Source organism: Mustela lutreola, chromosome 11 (genome assembly GCF_030435805.1).
Source record: "Mustela lutreola isolate mMusLut2 chromosome 11, mMusLut2.pri, whole genome shotgun sequence".
In the NCBI taxonomy this organism is placed as follows: Eukaryota; Metazoa; Chordata; class Mammalia; order Carnivora; family Mustelidae; genus Mustela; species Mustela lutreola.
Window position 1 is genome coordinate 383107 of NC_081300.1, and position 20259 is coordinate 403365.

Sequence of the window (20259 nt, forward strand, 5' to 3'; positions counted from 1 at the left end):
ACGACGCGGACGCTGTGAAGGCGACCAGCCCCACAACTTCCCGAAGATGTGATTTGATTCTCTAACATTTATTTATTTATTTGAGAGTGTGGGGGAGCGGTGGAGGGCGAGAGTCAGAGACGTTCAAGCAGACTCCGCCTTGAGCACGGAGCCCAGTGCAGGGCTTGATCCCACAACGCTGAGACCATGACCTGAGCCGAGACCAGGAGTGGGGCACCAACCAACTGCGCCCCCGGGTTCTCCTGTGAAACTACTTGACATTACCTAGCAAGAGCTTCAAGCGTTCATACCTTTTGACCAAAGGCCAAGTTTTCAAGCATTTACCTAAAAAGATAGTGGTATTTACACTTAGAAACAATCCACGTGGCCAACCACAGAAGGACACGTGGACAGACTGACGATTCCATGCAAAATCTTCCCAGTAGAACGTAAGAAAGTATGAGGACATACAGCAATTGCCACTGTGTGCGTGAGTGTGGGCGTCCGTGCTGACACGTGGGACACGTGTGCGACATGTCTGTGCAGACACTGAGCGACAGAGGACATGTCCTGGTAAACCTGGAGCCATCACCTCCGGAGTGTGGAAATCACACAGGATTCTAAAAATCTGTGCCTCTCTTCAAGCTCATCCCCGCGTCTGCCATGGTAGCAGTGGACTTGCTTAATAACGAGGGAAAAACAATCACAGGAATTTTCAAATTGCACGTGTTGCTTCTGGAAACATGAGAAACTACCTTTCTCCACGTCCCTAGGGCTCAGCGCTGGCTGCTTCCCGTGTCACATTCCCTTTGCTGCAAAGTAATGTCCTCACTGTTCCCAAAAAAGGGTGTCAGCCCAGATATGACCCACGGGCCAGCCCCGCTGGACGGGTGGCCCCGTCTTTACACTCCCGCCAGGGAGTGGCTCTCCCACCGGCTGGGGCGTCTGACCACAACTTGGCCCCAAGGCAGTGCCAGGCATGGAGCATGGGAGTCGTGGCCCGTCTCGGCCTCCAGCCTGGCCGGAGGCCCCACAGAAGCCCCACACTCCGCACGCCCTCCAGTGTTGTGGGCTCCTGGGAAAATGATACGTCACAACCGCCAGAGAAGGACGGACTCGCTGATCCTGAGTGCTGCCCACCAGCTCCGACACCTGCGTCTTCTCCAGGCCCCGGCGTTCTTCTGCTTGTCATCTGTCGCGGAACGAAGAAGCCCGTATACGTATTTACTGTCCGTCCTCACCTAAAAAGTGCCTTTTTCTCTGGCGGAAATAATCAGGGAGTTTGTTCATGGTCAGAAACTGTCCATTTCTTGAAGGAAATGTAAACCAGTCCAATGAATGTGAGCCATGCTAAATGCCCCAGAGAAGTGGCCCAGTAGACAGGGGTGCTGAGCCCGGTCAAATCGCAGATGCCAAGAGGACTGTTTGCTGTGACTAGCTAATCCACAGAACGACCATTAGTTTTTAATGCGTTTTGGTTCACCAATGCATTTCACTCCCCTGCATTAACTGTTACCACGTTAAATAAAACATGCGGATATAAAACCTGTCAGGCACTTTTCCTGTCAATCTACACACAAAGATGTCTCCTCCACACCCCAAAAACACGAAAGAAAGGAAATAGGAAAGGAACCCTTTCCCTGGCTTTTACCAGACAAGGGTTTGCATGTCTGCTCTGGGCGAGCGTCAGAAACCGGCCACACACGCGCACCGGCCGGGCCAGGCGGATGGCTGGGCTCCCCTGAGCACCCTGGCCCCAGCCTGCCCAATGGGCCTCCTAACTAAGAGCGTCTGGAAACGTCCGCACCTAACTAAACTGGCTCAGAGACAGACCCGGGTGCCTCAGGATGTGCGCGATCTGGACGGGGCTGTCTGATACTGTGACCCCACAGCGAGAAATACCTTTTATATTGTGGCCCAGAACACACAAAGACACACCTGTGAGAGAGGAAGTTCTGATACTTTCCTCCTCTGTCTTGCTACAATGTTGCCAGTTCCAACCCAACCAGCATTTCCAACCTTCAGAACGATGAGACTTAGCATCACTGGGCCCGGCCGGACCCACCAAACCCAACCCACGGAGGTGTGGCCCGGATCAGGTGTCAGCCCACGGCCTTGATTTCACAGCAGCTGAGGGCCAAGGGCACGTGTGGGGACAGCCAGCCAGGGCCACACCAGCTGGGGGCAGACCCTCTGTTCACGCCCCCCACCCCGAGTCCCGCAAGGGCCAGGCAGGCGCGTGCCCTGCCCACCACACAGCCTCTCCCACCAGTGCTACTCGTGGGCACGAACAAATCTGCCTCTTCGGGACAGAACTGAGTGAAGACCGCCGTGCTGTCCAGATCAGCCCGATGGCGTCTGAGGCTCTGCAGGTCCCGGAAGGCCCTCGCCCTCGATTTCCTGTGCCCAACACCACTCAGTCTAAAACTTCACCCTCATTGTTCAAACATCTGAAAAGGTTAAAAATACCCAGGAATTTCAATAAATTCCGGGAATGGTCATCCTGGGCTCTGGCCACGTCTGCCTTCCTCACGGTGTGGCTTGTCCGAGGGAGGCCCAGCCGAGGGCTGGCACAGAGCAGGTGTGGCCTGGAGCGCAGGTGCACCCGGTGGCCAGTGTGAAAGAGACCCCGGAAAGGTGGGGGCATGTCCAGCTGCCCTTCCTGGGCGGGAGGAGATGAAGGACATGGAGCCCGGCCCTCAGAAGTGCTGCTGGGACCTGGGGTGCGCGCGTTTCTGTGAACTCCCTCGCAGGGTCTGCTCCCTTAACTGAAAAGAGCACGTGGAGATCGTCTGTACTGTTCAAACAGTACACTTCAATTAATCTTTTCCTACAATCAAATCAAAATATTGGGTATTTCCATTTTGAGTGAATATATTCCTTTTCCACAACACAAGTTTCTCCTCTGAAAATCCCAAAGCTAAGACATGCTCAGTCCCGCTTCTCACACGCCGCGGGAGGACGCCGTCCGCGGCGAGCAGGCCGACGTCTCCCGGCCCACGAGGCCTAGGGCACCCGCACAGCCCTCTCGGGAACACGCACCCTTACTTCTCAGGGGGTGTTGTGACGGGCAATCTTGGGTAAGCAGTCTGGAAGTCTGACTTCCTCAGCCACAGGAGGCTGAAGCAGGCTGGTCACTGGGTCCCTTCGAGCAGTTCGGTGACTCTGAGCCTTTGCAGGCTTCCTCTCGGGACCAGCTTCCACCTCGGTTCGCTCGCTCCTCAAGGTGTTTTCTGGCTTAAGTGTCCTTCCAGACAAACCGGCTTGGTACACGGAGCCCAGGGAAGGCGGCAGGTGCACACAGATCAGACACCAAGCGAGGGGCTGGCCCAGAGCCCAGGGAAAGAAAGTGCTGGATGCCTATTTCTTTCACGCCTCTCAAGCTTTGAGGTGCAGGTCAATGGCTTGCCAGGACGTGGGGTGGGGCCTGGGAGCCAGGCACCACCCTCCATGAGGACACAGAGAGCCCGGAGTGGCCCTCGCCCCACTGGGCTGCTGTCCCCTTCCCTGCCTGCCCGGGGCTCCCCGATGTTGCCCTTGCTCAGCCCCACCGGGAGCCAGCCGCCAGGCCGTGGGGCTCCAGCCCGCAAACCCCCGACGGCCCGTGAGGCTGCCTGTGAGTGCCCAGGCGCTCAGGGATTCAGACACACGTGGCCATGCTTCTCGGACCCCCTGTGCCCATCTCTTCTGGAAAAGCCCAGCTTCTCCATCTTGCAGCGACACTCTCGCGGCTGGCTATCCTGCGGCGGCCTCCGGACCTGCCGGCACGCATGCACGCGCGCGTGCACACACACACCCTGGTCGCGCCCCATCTGCTCCCCTTCCCTCCCACCCCCACATCTCGGTGCTCCCGGCAGAAGCGGAGGACGCCCTCCCACTCTAAACCGTCCTCAGCCGGCCCTGCCCACCAGCGCCTGAGTGAGCAGCGCGGCTTCTAGAAGAGCCGCGGAACGCGGAACGTAGGGCAGGAGGAGGAGGAAGAGGAAGAGGCTGCCGAATCCCCCCAAGGCCCTCAGACCCCACCTGCTTCTGCGGGGCAAACCTGGGCGTTTTCCCGTTGGCTCCCAGCCGCTGTGCTCCACGCAGACTGCGGGTCGAGGCGCGCGCCCACCGCACACCGGGTACAAACTCCTCATTAGAGCTCCAACGACCCACAGCCAGCTCGTGTCCTCAGAGCATCTGCCACGCACGGGACTCGGTGCCAAGCACAGAACAGAAAATCCACACAGGCTCCCGCTTCGGAGCCGGCTGACGAGGTGCGTCCCCTTCTTTTCTTCTCATGCAAAACCACGCAATTTTTTATCTTGAATTATGAAAATCTCAAGGTACAAAAAAACTTTTGCCAAGTGGAACATATACATTGTGAAAGGAAAGGAACCAGAACACTAGATGGCACCGGCCTTGGAAAGAATCTCAAAATTGTTTTCCTAACCTGTCTCCAACTGAAATACAAATATGTCTTTTCTTAGCCATAGCGTATACTTTTTTGTATGTTTGGGACTGGTATGCACCAGGGAACCACAGTCGACGGGATTTCGTCCCCCAAATGGGCCCTAATGCACCCCTCCCCCAATTCCCAGTTGAAAAGAACCCAGAGCCAGTCCATCCTTTGACTAACTGGGAATTATCGATGAAGGAAGCCTCCGGAGGGCAGCCGAGCGTGCTGCCCTCCACCCCGGCTGGACAGCCTCTCTTCTGCTTCAGCCAGTGCAGGGTTCATCGGATCCCTCCTGGGTTTCAGGGATCTCATGACTTCCTCCACTGCGCGTTTAGGCCTTGTGCACAAGGCGACCTTGGAGGGCTCACCCCACGAACCTTTCCAGCGGCTGTCCCACGTCAGGGCTGGGACCCAACTGCTCTCCTACGTGTGCCGGTCCCCGGAAGCCAGCCATCCGGCTCGCACCCGCAGAGTCAGAACCCATCTCACACCTGCTACTTGGTCCAGGCATTGGCCTTGAGCACACACTGGAGGAAACCATCGGTTTTTGCAGCCCAAGGAAGAGGGAGGAGAAACGGAGGCCTGGGGCAGGTAAGAAGTGCCTTCTGGAATTCTAAAGACCCAGCAGAATTCCCAGGACCCCAGCTCGGGGCTGGAGTTTCAGTCCAGGAGACAAAGGGAGTAACCGTCCCTGACCGTGGCCCCAATCCAACGGCCAGAAACCAGAAACCAAACCCTCTGGAACAAGGCAGTCTGGGAGGGGGGCTCCACCGTCACCCCCAAACCGCCAGAGCACAACCACGCGCAGGCGCAGGCAACTCCTCGGAACTCCCCTCCCCCGCCCCTGCGGGTCAGAGGGACCCCACGCGGCTCCCCCCCGCCCCCGCGGCCCCCCCCCGTGGCTCCCCCCCCCGCACCCCCCACCCCGCGCCCTCCATCCCCGCCCCCTCCTGGGATCTGCTCTCCCCGCGCGGGTGTGGGAGGCCCCTCCGGCGGCTCGGACCGCTCCTGAGTTTGCAGAATTCGCGGCTGACGGCGCCGGGACCCCCTCACCGGTCAGGTCTGCGCCCCGGGGAGCCGGGGAAGGCCGGCTGGGAGGAAGGTGTATGCCTGCCAGGTGCGTGTGCAGGGGTGGGTGTGAGGGGCGGCGAGAAGCGGCGAGGAAAGGGCCCCCACGAGCCCGCACTCGCCCACGTCCCGCCCCCTTCTCGCGCGAGCCGGGTGCGCCCACCTACCAAGCGGGGGCGAGCGCAGGGGGAGCCCGGGTCACCCCCCGCGGGGCGGTCGCGGCTTCGGCCCTCCCGCCCTTCCCCCCACCCGGGCTCCCGCAGACCCGACGCGAACAGACGGGTCGGAGGCAGGAAGCAGGCTCGGGCCGCGGCCGCCCGGACCTCCGTGGAAGCGCACCCAGCGGCCAGGGCCCGTGCGCACCTCCCCCAGGGCGCCCGCTGGCCTGCGGGGGTCTAGGATCTCGGCGGGGGGCTGCGGGCGGCGTCCCGCACAGCCCCGTCCGGCGTCGGGTGGCCCCGGGCGTCCGGAGGGCGCTTCAACTGCCCCCCGCCCCCGTCTCCACGGCGAAACCGAGGAGCGACTGCGCGCGGGAGCAGCGCCGCGTCGGGACGGGCGCCTGCACTCCCCTTGCCGTGCTCCGGCCCCGGCCCCTTCGGTGTCGACACCCCTGCCCCTCGCCCCGCTCTGGCCCGGAGAGACTCCAGTGTAGACCTGTCCCCCGCGCCGCGCCCCTTGTCCCTGCTCCTGCCGGGAACCCTCCCTTGGAGACCCTCCATCCCCGCTGCCCATCGCCACGGCCCCGGGTGTAGACCTCCTGCCTCTTCCGCAGGCCCCGCTTATGCCCCGCGCGCAACTTTACCTCGGGGCCCGGACTCGGGGCCGCCGCTTGGCTCGCCTGGCCGCGGCCTCCTCGGGGCGGAGCGCGGCTTCTCCGGAGCCCGCAGCCCGCGAAGTCCGGCACCGCCCCGTGCGCCGCCCCCGGCCCCGCTCGGCCCCGGCGATCCGCCCGGCGGCGGTGGCGCGGCGCCCTCTCGCGCCCGGCCGTAGTCCCGGGGGCAGACACCTGGGCGCACGGCCTGCGGGCCGGGCAGGGAGCGCAGGGCTGGGTCCGCTTGGAGCGGACGCTCTGGGGCACCCCCCACGCGCTCACACTCCGTCCCAGACGCGCGCGCTCACACACCCGGCACTGGCTGCAGCCGCAGAGACCCGCCCCGCCATCCCTCCTAACCCACCCGAAGCAACCCTGGGGGTAAGCGGCAGAACCAGGATCTGCCCCATTGGGCGCTGTCCTGCGAGCCCTGGGGAAAGCTCTGGAATCTGGAGACGCTTGGCCAGACGGGGGAGCCGCTGCCCGGGCCTCACATACCGGTGACCTCTGTGTCACGGCTCTTGGATGGCCTGCGCCGCTCTGGTAAAGAGACTGTTTCATCGCTGGCATTTGCAGGAAGTGTCCCGACTTGAGCCTGAACGGGGATACCCGGGAAGGAAGGTTTCTTCTCCGCAGAAACACTCACTGGATCGGAGAAGCCTGGCCCCGCAGGTGAAAGGCCATCTCTCCCCGGGAAGGATGTCCCTGGGACATCCGAGGGCGCGCGCAGTCCCCCTTAAGTTAGCAGAACCCCCTCCTGGGGCAGGTGCTGCTGGGCGGAATGGATACGGCTGCTGCCCAGACCAGGAGGCCAGGAGCTGTAATCCAGAAGCCTCCCACCAGGAGAAAACGTGTAACGTCAGTGAGCAAACGAGAAAGCCCTGGGAAAGTTCCCCGCGTGGGGCAGCTGGGAGCCCCGACCGCGGGTCATTCACAGGTGCTGTCGCGGTGGGTCCGTGGTTCTCAGACTCGGCATGACCCCTCGTGGGTCCTCCCAGGAGGACATTTCCACACTTGCTCTCCAGACCCTGCACCTTTGACGGGCCTCTGGGCCGCCTGGCCGAGCCCCTCGCCCCTTCTGCAGGACAGCAGAAATCTCTAGAGGTAGTTGTTTTGTTATTTTTCCTGATCCATAACTTTCAATCATTTGGTTCTTTAAAATTAGATGTCTCAGGGCGCCTGGGGGTCTCCGTCGTCAAGTCTCTGCCTTCGGTCAGGTCATGATCTCAGGGTCCTGGGATCGAGCCCCACATGGGGCTCCCTGCTCTGCGGGGAGCCTGCTTCCTCCTCTCCCACTGCCCTGGTTGTGTTCCCCCTCTCGCTGTGTCTCTCTCTGTCAGATAAACAGAATCTTTACAACGAAACACGCTGTCTCAGAAAGCCGAATCGTATTGTACTGGCTTGTCCCTCACCTTCAGCGGGAGGGACATCGGGCGTGGCACCGGGCGTGGCACCGTCCTGGCCAATGGAGCGGGGCTCTGCCTGGGGTTTGCTGCCGTCCGCCTGGCCTGACCGTTGGCGCAGCGCCAGCTGCCCCCCATCGAGACCAGTCCAGGTGCTTGGGAGGCGTCCGTGGAGTCTCTGTCGAAAGCCTTTGGGAAATGTGGTAGAAGGAACCAGGCATCTCAGCGGTGCTGGGCGGGCTCTGTGCGAACTTCGGGGGAACTGAGCTCACGGAGTGATTTTCCGTCTCGTGCCCCTGTGTCACGTGTGTTCCCGGCGTCAGAACCTCCCAGTGTTTTTCTGTGTTTCTGTTTGTTGTTGAAATCACTACAAGGCCGCAGCGTGAGGGGCTCCTGCTGGTGTCTTGGCCTCCGGCAGCCACGTGGCCTCGAGTCCCAGCACTGCTGCCATTGTGCTCATGGTGGTCCACAGGGGCGGGCTCCCAGGGGCGGGCGGAAGCAGATGGACCCTACCATCCCGCAGCCTCTCTGCGGCTTCTTTCTTTTTAAAATTCATTTGAGAGAGAGAGAGAGAGAGAGAGCGTAAGCAGGGGGAGAGGCAGCGGGGAGGGAGAAGGAGGCTCCCTGCGGAGCTGGGAGCCCGATGCGGGGCTTAATCCCAGGACCTGAGATCATGACCTGAGCCGAAGGCAGACGCCCAACCATCTGAGCCCCCCAGGCTCAGCCCCCGTCTGCTGCTTTTCCTAAATAACGTTCAGTTCGCGTCCTGGCTAACATTCGTATTTGTGTGTAGCTTCTGTCTTGGAAAAGGAGCAAATATTTACAAAAAATATGTATCTATATTACATGCTCATTGTAGAAAATCAGAAAACTTTCTGGGAAAAATGCAAAGGGGAAAATAAACCCTGTGATTTTCCCAACTGTGCCATCCAGAACCTATCCCTGCTCTCGTTCGAGAACCTGACGTTTGTACCAAGCATTTTGCTCTCTTTTGATGTAAAAATATATTTTTGTTAGTTTATATTCAAAAACAGCACCGTAACGTATGCTGGATTGTCACTCCTTAACAAGAAATGAAACAATGTTTTCCAGGCACCAAGGCCAATTAAAAAAAATTTTTTTTTTTAATTTTTAAGAGATTTTAGTTATTTATTTGACAGAGAGAGAACAAGAAGGGAGAGCAGCAGAGGGAGAAGCAGGCTCCCCACTGAGCAGGGAGCCCGATGCGGGACTCGATTCCGGGACCCTGGGATCATGACCTGAGCCAAGGGCAGATGCTTCACTGACTGAGCCCTCCAGGCGTCCCTCTGTTATTTTAAATAGTGGCATAGAGTCCCCTCTGGAGGCTAGTACTGAACCTTAACCAAAACTCTCTTATTTGACATTTACAGCTTCTCCCGTGTTTCGCTCATGTGAGACCATCACGGCCATGAGCGTCTCTGCAGGCGCATCTCGACCACGGCGGTGCTGCTGAGTCCGGACCGCTGAGCTCTCAGGCGGGTCCTGGTGGTGGACGGAACTGATCACTCATTTCCTTGAAGGAGCAGAAGGTCTGTGCGCATACTTGCTGATCTCTGTCTTGGCAGAAGGGAAGCCCCCTGAGCCGGGCACCGTTTGGTCTCGCCTTCTGGGTCCTTGGCCCGGGGCCGGGCCCTGAGCGTGTTCGCGCAGGCGGTGTGGTGGTGCGCGGCGAGGAAGCCGGCGGTCACTCCTGCAGACGGACGTCTGGTGCCGTCCTCACTGACACCGTCGAGGAGTCAATTTACAGAGATTTATAATTTCATGAGTTTTCATTTCTTGGCTGCTTTTTGAACCAAGAGAGGATACAGTCCTTCCTTTTGTTTTTTATTTTGTTTTTGTTTTTTTTGGTTCTGGCCACAGCTTCATTGGGGTAGGATTCCGACTCCGGATGACTCACCCCTTTAAAGTGTGCGATTCCGTGGTTTTTAGGGTGCTCCCAGGAGCGTGCTGCCACCACTGTGGTCGGTTCAGGCTATTCTCCTCTTGGCCACCCCGGCCGGGCAGCAGGGAGTGCCGGCCCCTGTGTTCCCCGCCTGGCCCGTGGGTCCCTGGGGGCTGGAACTCGGTCGTGCCCCCACAGCCCTGGCCTGCCCCGGCTCCCCCATCTTGCGACCCCGGCTGACCCCGGCTGACTCTTCGCTCCTTGTTCTCTGCTTTCGTGACAGAGGACGCAGCCTCGGACGCCTGCCCCCCTCCGAGACGTGGGTCCCCCCACGGCTTCACTCAGCTGCGACCGGAAACACTTCTCTGTCTGCATTTCTGTCCTCAGGCTTTTCTTTCTCCTGAGTGCAGCGTTTCTGGGTCCAGCCGTCTTGCGGTTGCTGAAACCCTGGAGGGCGAGCGCGGCTCTGGCTGCATCAGCTTCTCTCTCGTCAGCTCGTCCCTCCCGCGTTTGAAGGATCAAGCGTCCTGCCTGCCTTTGAGCTTTCTCAGATTTTCTCCTTTGTTCGTTACTTTTCATCCCAAAGTCCCGGCTCCCCATTTCTGTTACCTTAATCTGAGCTCCAGATGGGAATCCGTCTCCTGAGCTGTGGACGCACTTGCCTCGCAGTGGTCCTGACGGAGCAGCGACCGCGCCGTTCCCTCCTCCCTGTGGTTCGGGGAGAGAACAGCAGGAAACGTGCGATTGCAGTTTTGTCCGTTTGGCCAGATATGTGGGCGCCGGCGAAGGCACCCACGGGGGCTCTTGGCCAGGCTTAGCCGTCAGCTCCCGCTCCACTCTGGACAAGCGGGGACTTGCACGCACTGCCCTGTGTCCGCCGGCGGTTGGGACCAGGCCCTTCCCTCTGGGCCGGCTGTGCGGTGGCGGCTCCCTGGCTGGATGCTCTCAGGGTCCGTGTGCTTCTGGGCGACTCACACGCCGCTCCCCAGAGTTGCTCCGACGGTGACGCAGTGTTCCCAGCCCGGAGAGCGCAGCGCGGTTCCTTCAGGGCCGTCTCCCAGCATTGACTTTCCACATACCTGCTCAGCGTTGGAGTTCACTGGCCCTGCCTTGCGGAAGTAGCTCACGGTCGATGTGATCACACTTGAAACTGCTTGGATCGCTCCGTCCTGAGTACTATGCTGGACAGGGTTTTGCGTGACTGGGACTTGCTTTTTTCCCAGAATTCTATGGCATTACTGACGTTCTGCAGAGAAATTACTTATCTGTGAAGAGAGCAGAGCCCTCCGCCCTTCGGTTGCCTCCATCTAGCTCAGCAAGGACTTGTTCAGGCATCAGAGAAACGGCTCCATGGCCCAGGGACATCAGACCCCGCGCTGCCCTCCGGGGGTCAGGAACTGCGCGATGCACGCCCTGAGCAACCCCACAGGGTGGACGGGCTGAACCCGTGGCGGGCCCATGGGGGAAAGGGCTCTGTGGAGACGGGGGGCGGGGGGGGGCTGCTGCCTCACGGTTGTGTGTGCCCACCCCCAACTTCAATCGCCGCAGAGAGCGCAGGTCCTGGAGGCCGGAGCCGGTACCGCGACCAAGGGAGACAGAGAGAAAGCGCCGGTCGTCTCCCCCAGCACAACCACCCGATAGAACCGACAGCTGTCCTGGGACTCGCAGGAAGCATGCGGCGGCGCTTCCCAGCCTGTGCGCCGCGTAGCTGCCGTCCTCAGGAACCCCCGAGCCCCCGCAGTCGCACGATGACAGGAACTTCCCTGGAGAGGACAGCCGCGCGGAGGCGGCCCAGGGAGTGGGCACGGCTATGGCACATGCAGACAACCCTGCCAGCCCCATGGCCACGGCTCCCCACGTCCCGTGGCAGGAAGGGGCAGACGGAGCTGTCCACAAGGTGCCTCGGGCAGAGGGGCGCCTGCTGTCCGCATCCTGCTGGGGTCACCAGCTTCCGAGAGAAAACCCCAGAGCCCAGCTTCTTCGGCGTCCCGATGCTTTGTGTGTGCAGGGGCCGCCGTCAGTCACCTCCCTAGGCTGGCGACCAGAGAGCGGCCCTCACAGACCCCCTCCTGGCTCAGGTCAAAGGTCCGTCCTGGCCAGAGTCCACACACCCTCCGTGGTCTGGCTGTGCTGCTCTTCTGGAAAAGTGGGCCCCTCCCTTCCAGATAAAGAGAAGACCGTGGCTGCTGCGGACGTGTGGAGCCCTTAGACTTCTAAGGTGGAGTCGCCTTTCTGCTCGAAGTTTCCCTGAGCTCATGTTCAGCCTCACGCCCTGGCTCGCACATTCCTCGCACAAACTCCTCCCGGCTGCGTCCAGGGGCCGGCCGAGGCTGGGTCTGCCGGCCCCGTGACCACACCAGCCACGTGGCTGCAGGGCGCCCACGAAAGCCCTGCATAGCTGCGGGCTTCACCCTCCACACGCTGGCTCCTAGGGTTTGCTAACGAGGAGCATGGTGTCCCCACAGCACTGACGGCCCTGCTGCCGGGCCGCCGCTGGCCTCTGCCGTGGGGAGTGTGTGCTGCCGTCAGGCTCGCGGGGGCACGGGCGGGGGCAGGCCCTGTCCCGGCATATGGACACACGCAAGGAGGTAGCTTGTGTCATGCCTCCTACAAGCCCAGAAGGCATCTGGCCTGGCCCATCTGGAATATCGGGCACACGATGAGGCCCCTGGACAAGGCAGCATTGGGACCTCCCTGCACGTCCATGGGTGGCTGCCGGCAGGGTGACAGGAGGGCTCTGGGAGGGTCACCCCCCGGGCTCTGTGGGGGGAGCGCTGTGAGTCAGGCTGGGGCTGGATGTATCCTGCCCTGGGTTCGCAGCCAGAGATCTCCGCTCACGCGGTCCGGGTGCCCGACAGCCCTCCTGGGGGGTCTGGTCTGATTTGCTGCCCGTGGGGGTGCGAGGCCGGGTGTGCCTCTGTGGCGTCCACGGTCTGTGCCGTGCATCGCTGTCCTGTTGCTGGAATTCCGAGAGCTGTGGTCCGCGTCTGCGTCTGGTCCTGCAGCCCACGCTCTGATCTGGTCCGGGGGAGAGCAGACGCGCAGACAGAGCCGCCTGTGCCTGGACGCCGCCGAGAGCCACAGAACACGTGTGTCCCCACGCTCACCCCAGGGCACAGCGGCCCTGCCTTGCGTGCTGGGATTCCGGGCCCTTCACGCCTGCCACCTGACGTGTTTTAACCTGGAGTGGTTCACGTGTGTCTGTGGTGTGTGTGCACATGGCTGAGGCGTGTGTGTGTGCGTGTGCGTACGTGCGTCTGTGCAGGCCTGTGCGTCTGGTCCCGCATCCCACCTGTGCTGGAGGGCAGGTGCCCGTGTCGCTCACAGAGCCTGGAACAGCATCTTGCCTGTGGCGGGCCCTGCCTTATATCCGTTATGTTTGTTCAAAGAGCAAAGACGATGCTTCCTGTGGGAACGCATAGGGCTCCTCTGGCTCAGGGTCAGAGGTCTGAGGAACTGTCTGGAAGGCTTGCCCCCGGTAGAGCTCGGAAGGAGCAAAGGACAGACAGGCGGATGGCGGAGGCCCCTACTTCTGGGGCCTTTGAAGACCGTGGGTGGCCTCCTGGCTGCGGCGTGGGGACGGCACTGAGCCGGAGGGAACCGTCCTGCGAGCTTCGCTCACGGGCGAGAACAGCCGCTGTGCTTGGGGCTCAGAGCCACTGTCCTTCAGCACCGTCGTCCAAGTTTTCTAAAGGGAAGAGTCATTTTACAGTTCGGCAGCAACTGGTCACGTTTCCTGCATTTGAAACAACTGATCAGAAAACATTTGAAACCAGGTGCAGGGAAGGGAGGTCCCTGCTGGCCAAAGGGGTCAACTGAAACATTTTCTGCCATTTCAGAACGGCCCTGTGGGCGGTCACCTTGCACCCTGGGAAGGAAGGAGAGTCAGGAGTCGCCTTCCCCATGTCACACCCTGAGGAGCCTCTGAGGGCTTGGCCGGCGGTGTCTGGTCTCTGGCGGCAGCGACGGGGCTGGCGGTGTGAGGGTCGGAGAACCGGAGTCCACGCGGACTCACGTGTCCATAAAGGCTTCGGCAGAAACACGGCAAGCATGACAGCAGAGGTGGATGGAGACGGTCTGCATCCAGGGCTCCTTGTGGCGTCGGGGGCGGGCGGCCTGGGGTCTGGGGTTGGCGGGCACGGCCCTTGGTGCACTCCAACCGCGGGAGGGTGTGTCCCGGTGAGGCGGGTCGCTGCGTTCCCGGAGTTCGGCCGAATAACGAGTGTCCTTTGATGGCGCGTCCGGGGCCGCAGACGTCCTCTCTGTCTGCCGGCCGGGGCTCCTGCGGCCAAGGAGGGACCCCATCCTCTAACGCCTGCGGTGGGGGCTTTGCCTTTGTTTCGGGCTGGAGATCAGGACCGTCTCTGCCCGCCAGAGAAGCCGAGTTATTTACCTCTCAGAGCAGATGGGCCTTCAGTGCAGGTGTCTGCTCGCTTCCCCCAGGGTCCCTCCGCGGCAGCTCCCGGCCCCGCTGGTCTGCGCAAGGCTGACGGCGACCGCGAGTGCAGCGTCGCTCGGGAAGAATGGCGTCCAGCCCCCAGCCCGGAGGGAGCGCCCCATGGGCCGTGGACGCTGTCCTTCCCTCGTCCTGTGAGAACATGTGAGGCGGCTCCGTCCCAAGGGACCAGACGGAACCGAACCGACAGACGCCTGACAACTCTGCAGGCTCACTCGCAAGGGGAGGGCTCACCGGAACCCCACGTCACCTCTCCTTGCAAGGGGCGCGCCTTCTCAGGGCCCCCGCCGTCCTCATCGGGTCGTCCCCGTGGGTCGCAGATTGGGGTGGGTGAGTTCAGGCGCTGGACTGTGGACGGAAGCATGTCGCCCACAGGGAACCCCCAGACTGCCTGGACGCGCGGAGAGTAGCCTGCGTACGCGTCCGTGAGGCATCCTTGGGACACGGGGACAGTATAGGGTGAGGTGACCCGGTGCCTCGTGTTAAAGTCTCTTACACGTGCTCCCGCTTGGGCCCCGCCGGGGGTTGTGGGCGCTTTTTGCTTCTCCGTATTCCCTGGAAAGAACGCGTGCGACTTTCACCACAGCAGCAGGTGGGGTGCGAGGGCCCCCCACGCCCGCTCTGCTCTCAGCCGCGGGAGGAGCGTCGCGCTGCCTCCCCTCCGACCCGCGCGACCTGCTCCTCTGCCAAGGCAGGTTTCGCGCCGGAGAGACTTGGAGTTTTTCAGGCCGTGCGGTCAGACGCGGAGGCTGAGAAGTGCTGTTCCCAACCAGAGGACGACTGGACAGTAAAGTTCAGCAGGAGAAACCCCTAATTTATTACAAAAGGAAGGAGAGAAAAGTAATTTGGACACGTTCCATTCCAGATCAGAGGGAAGGGGCTGTAGGGTTTGTGAAGACACTCCGCGCTCCTCCAGGGCCAGCCAAGGGGCCGTTCTGCTGTGTGGACGCACTTTGCCTCCTTCACGGAAACCCGCAGGCGTCGTGGCCGTAGAGCCGCCAGGACTCGGGCTCGGCCCGAGAAATGTTCTCCAGCTGGCTTCACCTTCGGAAGGCTCAGCCCCGTAACGTACTTGCTCAGGCCACGGCTCGGCCCCCGCGGGCCTGAGTGTAGGGTTTCGGCGAAGTCCTGGGTCCGTTTCTGTCCTTCTGCATCTTGGCCCCACTGTCCTCTCCGGTCGTTCTCAGCCGGCGGCGCACGTGGACAGAGGCCCTGAGGCCGGAGTCGTTCTAAGGATCCGCCGTCTCCTTTCTGTCCCAGAATAATACCACTGTGTCCAGAGGCTCAACTCCCTGGCAGGTCGGGCTGGGATGGTGGGGCCCGTGCAGGACGGACAGAGCTCAGGACAGCCCACACCGTGACCTCTCAGCCGCGGCTCCCTCAGCGTTCGGGCGGGTCATTTCTCGGGGTGGGGGGCTGTCCTGGGCCCCACGGGATGCTCAGGAGCACCCCAGCTGCCCCCATACATAACCAAGACTGTCCAGACATGGCCGGACGTCCCCATGGAGGTGGTAGAGACACCACGTGAGCGTCATGGTGTTATCTGACGTCCACACCCCAGATCCTCGTAGAATAAAGAAAATCATGTATTTTAGAGCTGAAATGAGGTTCTCCCACTTAGACTTCCTCTCAGACGTCCTCTGGTGCTGTTGCCATGGGGGGAGGGGTGTTTAGTAACGCGGCGAGTACAGTTTGGCGGAACCAAGCGCCAGACCCCGGCTTGTTGTGCTTGCTCGAGGCCGACTGTTCGTCGCAGCGGGGGATGGCGTGACCCTGGCAACAGGCACGGGACAGAACCGTGCACCAGTGTGCTGCTGAGTCAGGAACGGCCCCTCCCCACCGACAAGGCAGCCCCTAGTCCTGGCCGGTGACCCCCCATCCTCCCCTAAAGCCCCGAGGTGGGAATCGCAGGGGTAAACGTGGACGGCGAACCCGGCGCGTCTTCCCCGAGTCCCCGAGAATTCAAGCTCCATCAGTGATTTCGCACAAGCTCTGCCTGCCCGTGCGTCACCCGCCTTGGGCTGGTGTGGGACCCGGCCGAGTCCTCGCTCTCGTGCGGCCGGAACCGAGCCGGTGTCTGAAGTCGGGGCAGCCTTCGCCGAGGCTCCGGTCAGAGAAGGCGCCCGTCAGAGCAGAAGCCAGCCGAGCTGTCCCAGGGAAGACCCGCTCAGCCAGCAGCGTGGACAGCGACTGCGGGAATCCGGTGCGGCCCGTGCGGGTCTGTTTGGCGCAGACGGTGGCCGGCCAGCTCACCGGGGGCGTCCGCGTTTCGTGCGGGGTCGGCCAGTTGGGTCCTCCACAGACACCCCCGTTTTAGGCAGGGTTTCCTTCCCACACACCCCGAACGCTGCTGAATCACCCGCTTCCTGCACTTACAAGACGCGTCCTGCCAGGTAGGGGCTGGGCCCCGTGACGCAGCGTCTCATCAGGGAGGAGCTTCTGCTCTCACGGGGGAGACGCACCCGCAGACAGGTAGCGGAGGTGATGGGACAGGCGGCGGTGTGACCGTGCCGGCGGTGTGGCCACCGTGACATGCCCCCTTCGCTACGTACTCTCACTGGTTCGGGGCCTGTTTCTTCCCAGTGGCCGGCGCCTGTCACCCCCAGTCCCGCGAAGGCGGTGCTTGGCAGCAGCATAGAGGTCTCTGGAGGGAGGAAGGAATGGCCTTGAGCTCCCTAAGAAGCGGGGCAGCGCCTGCGCCCCCAAACACGTTTATTCGGGCCAGGCAAGGGCGGGGAGGGAGTGAGTTCTGCTCTCCGCTGAGCAGAGAGCTGAGTGCTCTCTCCTGACGCAGGACTCGCCTCCTCTCCCTGGTCCTCCCTCCGCTTGACTTGCTGACTCTGCTCTGACCCGTTTTCTAGATGGACCTGGTGCTCCGCAGCACGTCTTTCTGACGACCCCTGGTGACTTCCTACGGTGGTGTCACCCTGAGTCTCTAGCACGTACAGACTCCCTTCTCCCACTCTGCACCCGTTTGCCAGGTGACCGTGGGCCAAGGAGGGGAGGTCTTCAAGCAGGGAGTCCTTTCTGCGCCTGTCCCTCCGGTGTCCCAGCAGCTTGAGGGAGACTGAGGGTGTGGGGCTTCCCTGGCCTTAAGTCCTTGTTGGATGCTGAATTTGGACCCATGTGGCTGAAAAACACGGAGCACAGAAAACAAAGCAAACCAAAAACTGCTGATTCCTTGGGGCAGCTCTAGAATGCAGAGTTGCTAGATCATTCTGAACTGGGAGCTGGCCCTGCGGGCAGCCAGGGAGCCTTGCTGAGCACATAGGAACTCGGGTCGCCGCGCAAGGACCTGTCTGGCAGGGGTGGCACCAGGGGACCCCTGCTGGGTCAGGAGTCCAGCTCTGCACTTGGCCACAGCTCCCCGGTGGTGCTGGACAGGCCCTGAGCCTTGGGTCAAGATGGCCCGGCATCCGGCATGCTGTGCGGGGCACTTGTTCCCACGGCAACACCTCCGCTCCGGGTGGGGGGACTCAGGCCGTTGAGACAGGTGGAGACCCGGGCTGGAAGTAGGGGTGCGGGGAGCGGGGTGCCTGCCCCCATCCGCTGCCGGCAGCTGCACCACCTGGCTGTCTTGGGGCCACATCAGGGGAAACAGGACTGTTTTGAAAGGAGACTTTGGGGAGAGTGTTGTTCCGTTCAGACGGCCCCAAACATCTCGTCTGTCTGCTCCTTTCCCCCCGGCGGGGAGGCCTCGGGGGACACCCTCCCCGCCCCGTGCCGGGTATCACCAGCAGGCTCAGCAGCTGCCGGAGGGCCTGCCCCACATTCGGGGTCTGCAGCACCCACGGGGCCCCCCATGGCGTACAGGGTACAGGCCCTAGCTGATTCTGTCCCTCAGTCGACACGCAGGTCTGGAAACATTATTTAGGAAACCGTCATGGCATTGAGGAGACTTGAAGGGCAGAGGCCCGGAATTCGAACAGTTTCCAGGCTCACTTAGTTCCTGTGTTTACTGAGGAAGGACTGGAAAGTCTCCATTTCTCAACACCTACGGGCCAGAGATGACCAAAACCAAACATTGAAAGACGCTGCACTGTTCCCAGGCAGGTGCAGTGCGTGCTGGAAGGCGTCCCCTAGGACGTCCCGCAGACACACTCCCCGAACGCCTCAGACAGCCAGAGCCGGTGGAAGGAACGCCGCGTGCCGCTAGCTTTAAGTTTTCCTTGTTCCTCAAAACAACAAACAAACAAACATCCAAACCCCAAATACCTGTTTTCTTTTTCTCGTTTTGAACTGTGGCCAAGTTATGAAGCTGGAAATTAGGATTTTAGAAGGAAAAGCGGCAGCCCCCTGGTTGGAGACTGATCCCAGGTCTTGGGGAGAATGAGTGTCGTCGCAGAGCGTGAGCAGAGGGAGGAGGTCCCTTGTCGGAGCTTGACACGTCTTCCCGATAGAGCGCTGTGTGTTCCAGAACTCCCAGAGTCACGGCCTTCGTGACCACAGCGGCTGTGCCACGGGAGGCCACACGCCCTGACGAGACCCAGAGCCTAGTGGCAGGCGTGTGTGTGGGGGCGTGTCCTTTGTGCCCCCAGGGACCCCTCAAGGGCCCTCCACTCTCAGGGATGGGACATCCATTCATCAGTAACAGAAGTACCTGAGCCAGGGCACGTGGGTGGCCGTGCTGCTCAGTCTGTCCCCGGGACGGCTGGATGCGGGTCCTCACCTCCCCCTGTGGACCAGGCCCATCTCAGCCTGGCCAGAAGGCAGCCGCTGCGAGCTGTGGCCTTGCCCAGGAAAGGCCGGTGTGCGACCAGACAAGGGTTTGTGGGCCCTAGGGCTGCGGCTGAAGAGGCAGTGGCCACCACGGAGCCCAGCCGGAGGAGCGCGCCGGAGATGGTCGCTTCCTTGGTGGACGGAGGCTGGGAGCAGCTCTGGTTTACAGTACGTGCTGCGCGGTGTTCAGTGGGGTCGGCTGGCTCGGTTCTGAGACCCGGGATGCTGGCCACTGCACGAACGCCGGGCAGGCACCCGTGGGGCCGTGTGCTGTGCAAACCGGTTCCAGGAGGGCAGCAGGATTCGGACCCAGTTACAGCTGGCCCCAGGTTGTGGCAGCGGGCCCATGCCCCCCTTCATCCCCCGCCTCCCCAAGGCAACAGCGGGGTTTGGGGCTGAAGCACCAGGGGTGTCCTGTCAGTGGGGCTGGGGAGCCAATGCAGGGGGTGCAGCCAAAGCCCCTGTTTGCACGGGTCGCCTCGTCCTGGCGGCACTTCGTGTGTGTGCTGGTGAGGGCTCGGAGACAGCTGAGAACCCATGTAAGAGGAGACGCAGGACGGGTGCCGGGGGGCAGGGGAGGGCCAGTGAGGTGAACCAGGTGGGGGGGCTCGTGAGACGGAACCAGCAGGAGGCGGCAGCTCGGGGCCACGGGCCTCCGGCACCCAAGGGTTGTACGGCTCCCAGGGCTCCCGCCTATGGGGAGTGCCGGGGCTGCGGGGACCACACTGCGTCACAGGACCCCGGGTGACCCGTCCGAGAGCAGCCTGCGCTGCGGCCCCTGAAGTCTGCCCTCTGGACAGCGACCTGGTTCTGTAAGAGCAGGCGGGACCTCAGGGCCGCAGGGAGCCGGCGGTGTGTGTTGGCCGTGGCCAGAGCAGGCAGCAGGGCCGTGTGCACCGGGAAGCTGGGCTCACCCACCGTCTCTGCAGGGCGGGCGCGTCCACGCAGCAGGGTCCCAGGGCCGCGGCCTATGCCCGAGCAAGGCGGTCGTTACCCATCTGGTTAGAAACTGACTTTCGGATGCTTGTTCCGACTTTCATCATCTCTGCTCTCGAGGTCGTCAGCCCGGGGACTGGCCCCAGGTCGGGGCATGCACAGCACAGAGCCCAGAAGACTTGCTACCAGCTCCCAGCCTGTGGCTGTGCATTTCCCTGCACAGACTGCTTCTGGGAGTGTGGTCCCGCCCAGGGACGGGCTGCAGCAGTGACCATGATGACGCACTGACCCCAGAGCTATGTTTCTGGAAGGAGGAGTGTGGCTGGGTGCCCTGTGGGCAGATGGTCAGATGTTAGCAGCACAGCCCCCCGGCCCCCAGGCACTTCCCAGTTTCTGGGTGAAGTGTTCACAAGTGACCACGTTAAATGAAACAGAACTTTCCAGAAAAATGTCAGGAGCTGACAGGTTCACCGGGCAGGTGGCTGGGCAGCTCCCAGGCTGCAGAGCCCCAAGCCGATCAGCTGGCCGGACCTTCCTCCCGAAGGA

At 61.8% G+C, this 20259-nt stretch overlaps 1 protein-coding gene and 1 long non-coding RNA gene across 3 annotated transcripts in view; one reads left to right on the forward strand and one right to left on the reverse strand.

Annotated features, from left to right (window-relative positions):
• KCNG2 (potassium voltage-gated channel modifier subfamily G member 2) overlaps positions 1–7165 on the reverse strand; it is a 42273-nt gene extending 35108 nt beyond the window's left edge. Inside the window, exon 1 of one of the 2 annotated variants that reach the window (XM_059138617.1) lies at positions 6795–7165. The gene's annotated coding sequence lies outside the window, so the exon portion shown is untranslated. Of the gene's footprint in view, positions 1–6287; positions 6404–6794 lie in introns of those variants that run through there. The other variant, XM_059138616.1, reaches the window with a different exon arrangement.
• Positions 5454–11351, forward strand: LOC131810800 (uncharacterized). Its single transcript, XR_009345715.1, has 3 exons — positions 5454–5534; positions 9091–9249; positions 11160–11351. It is a non-coding gene; the product is annotated as an uncharacterized LOC131810800 (long non-coding RNA).
• The last annotated feature ends 8908 nt before the right edge of the window (positions 11352–20259 follow it).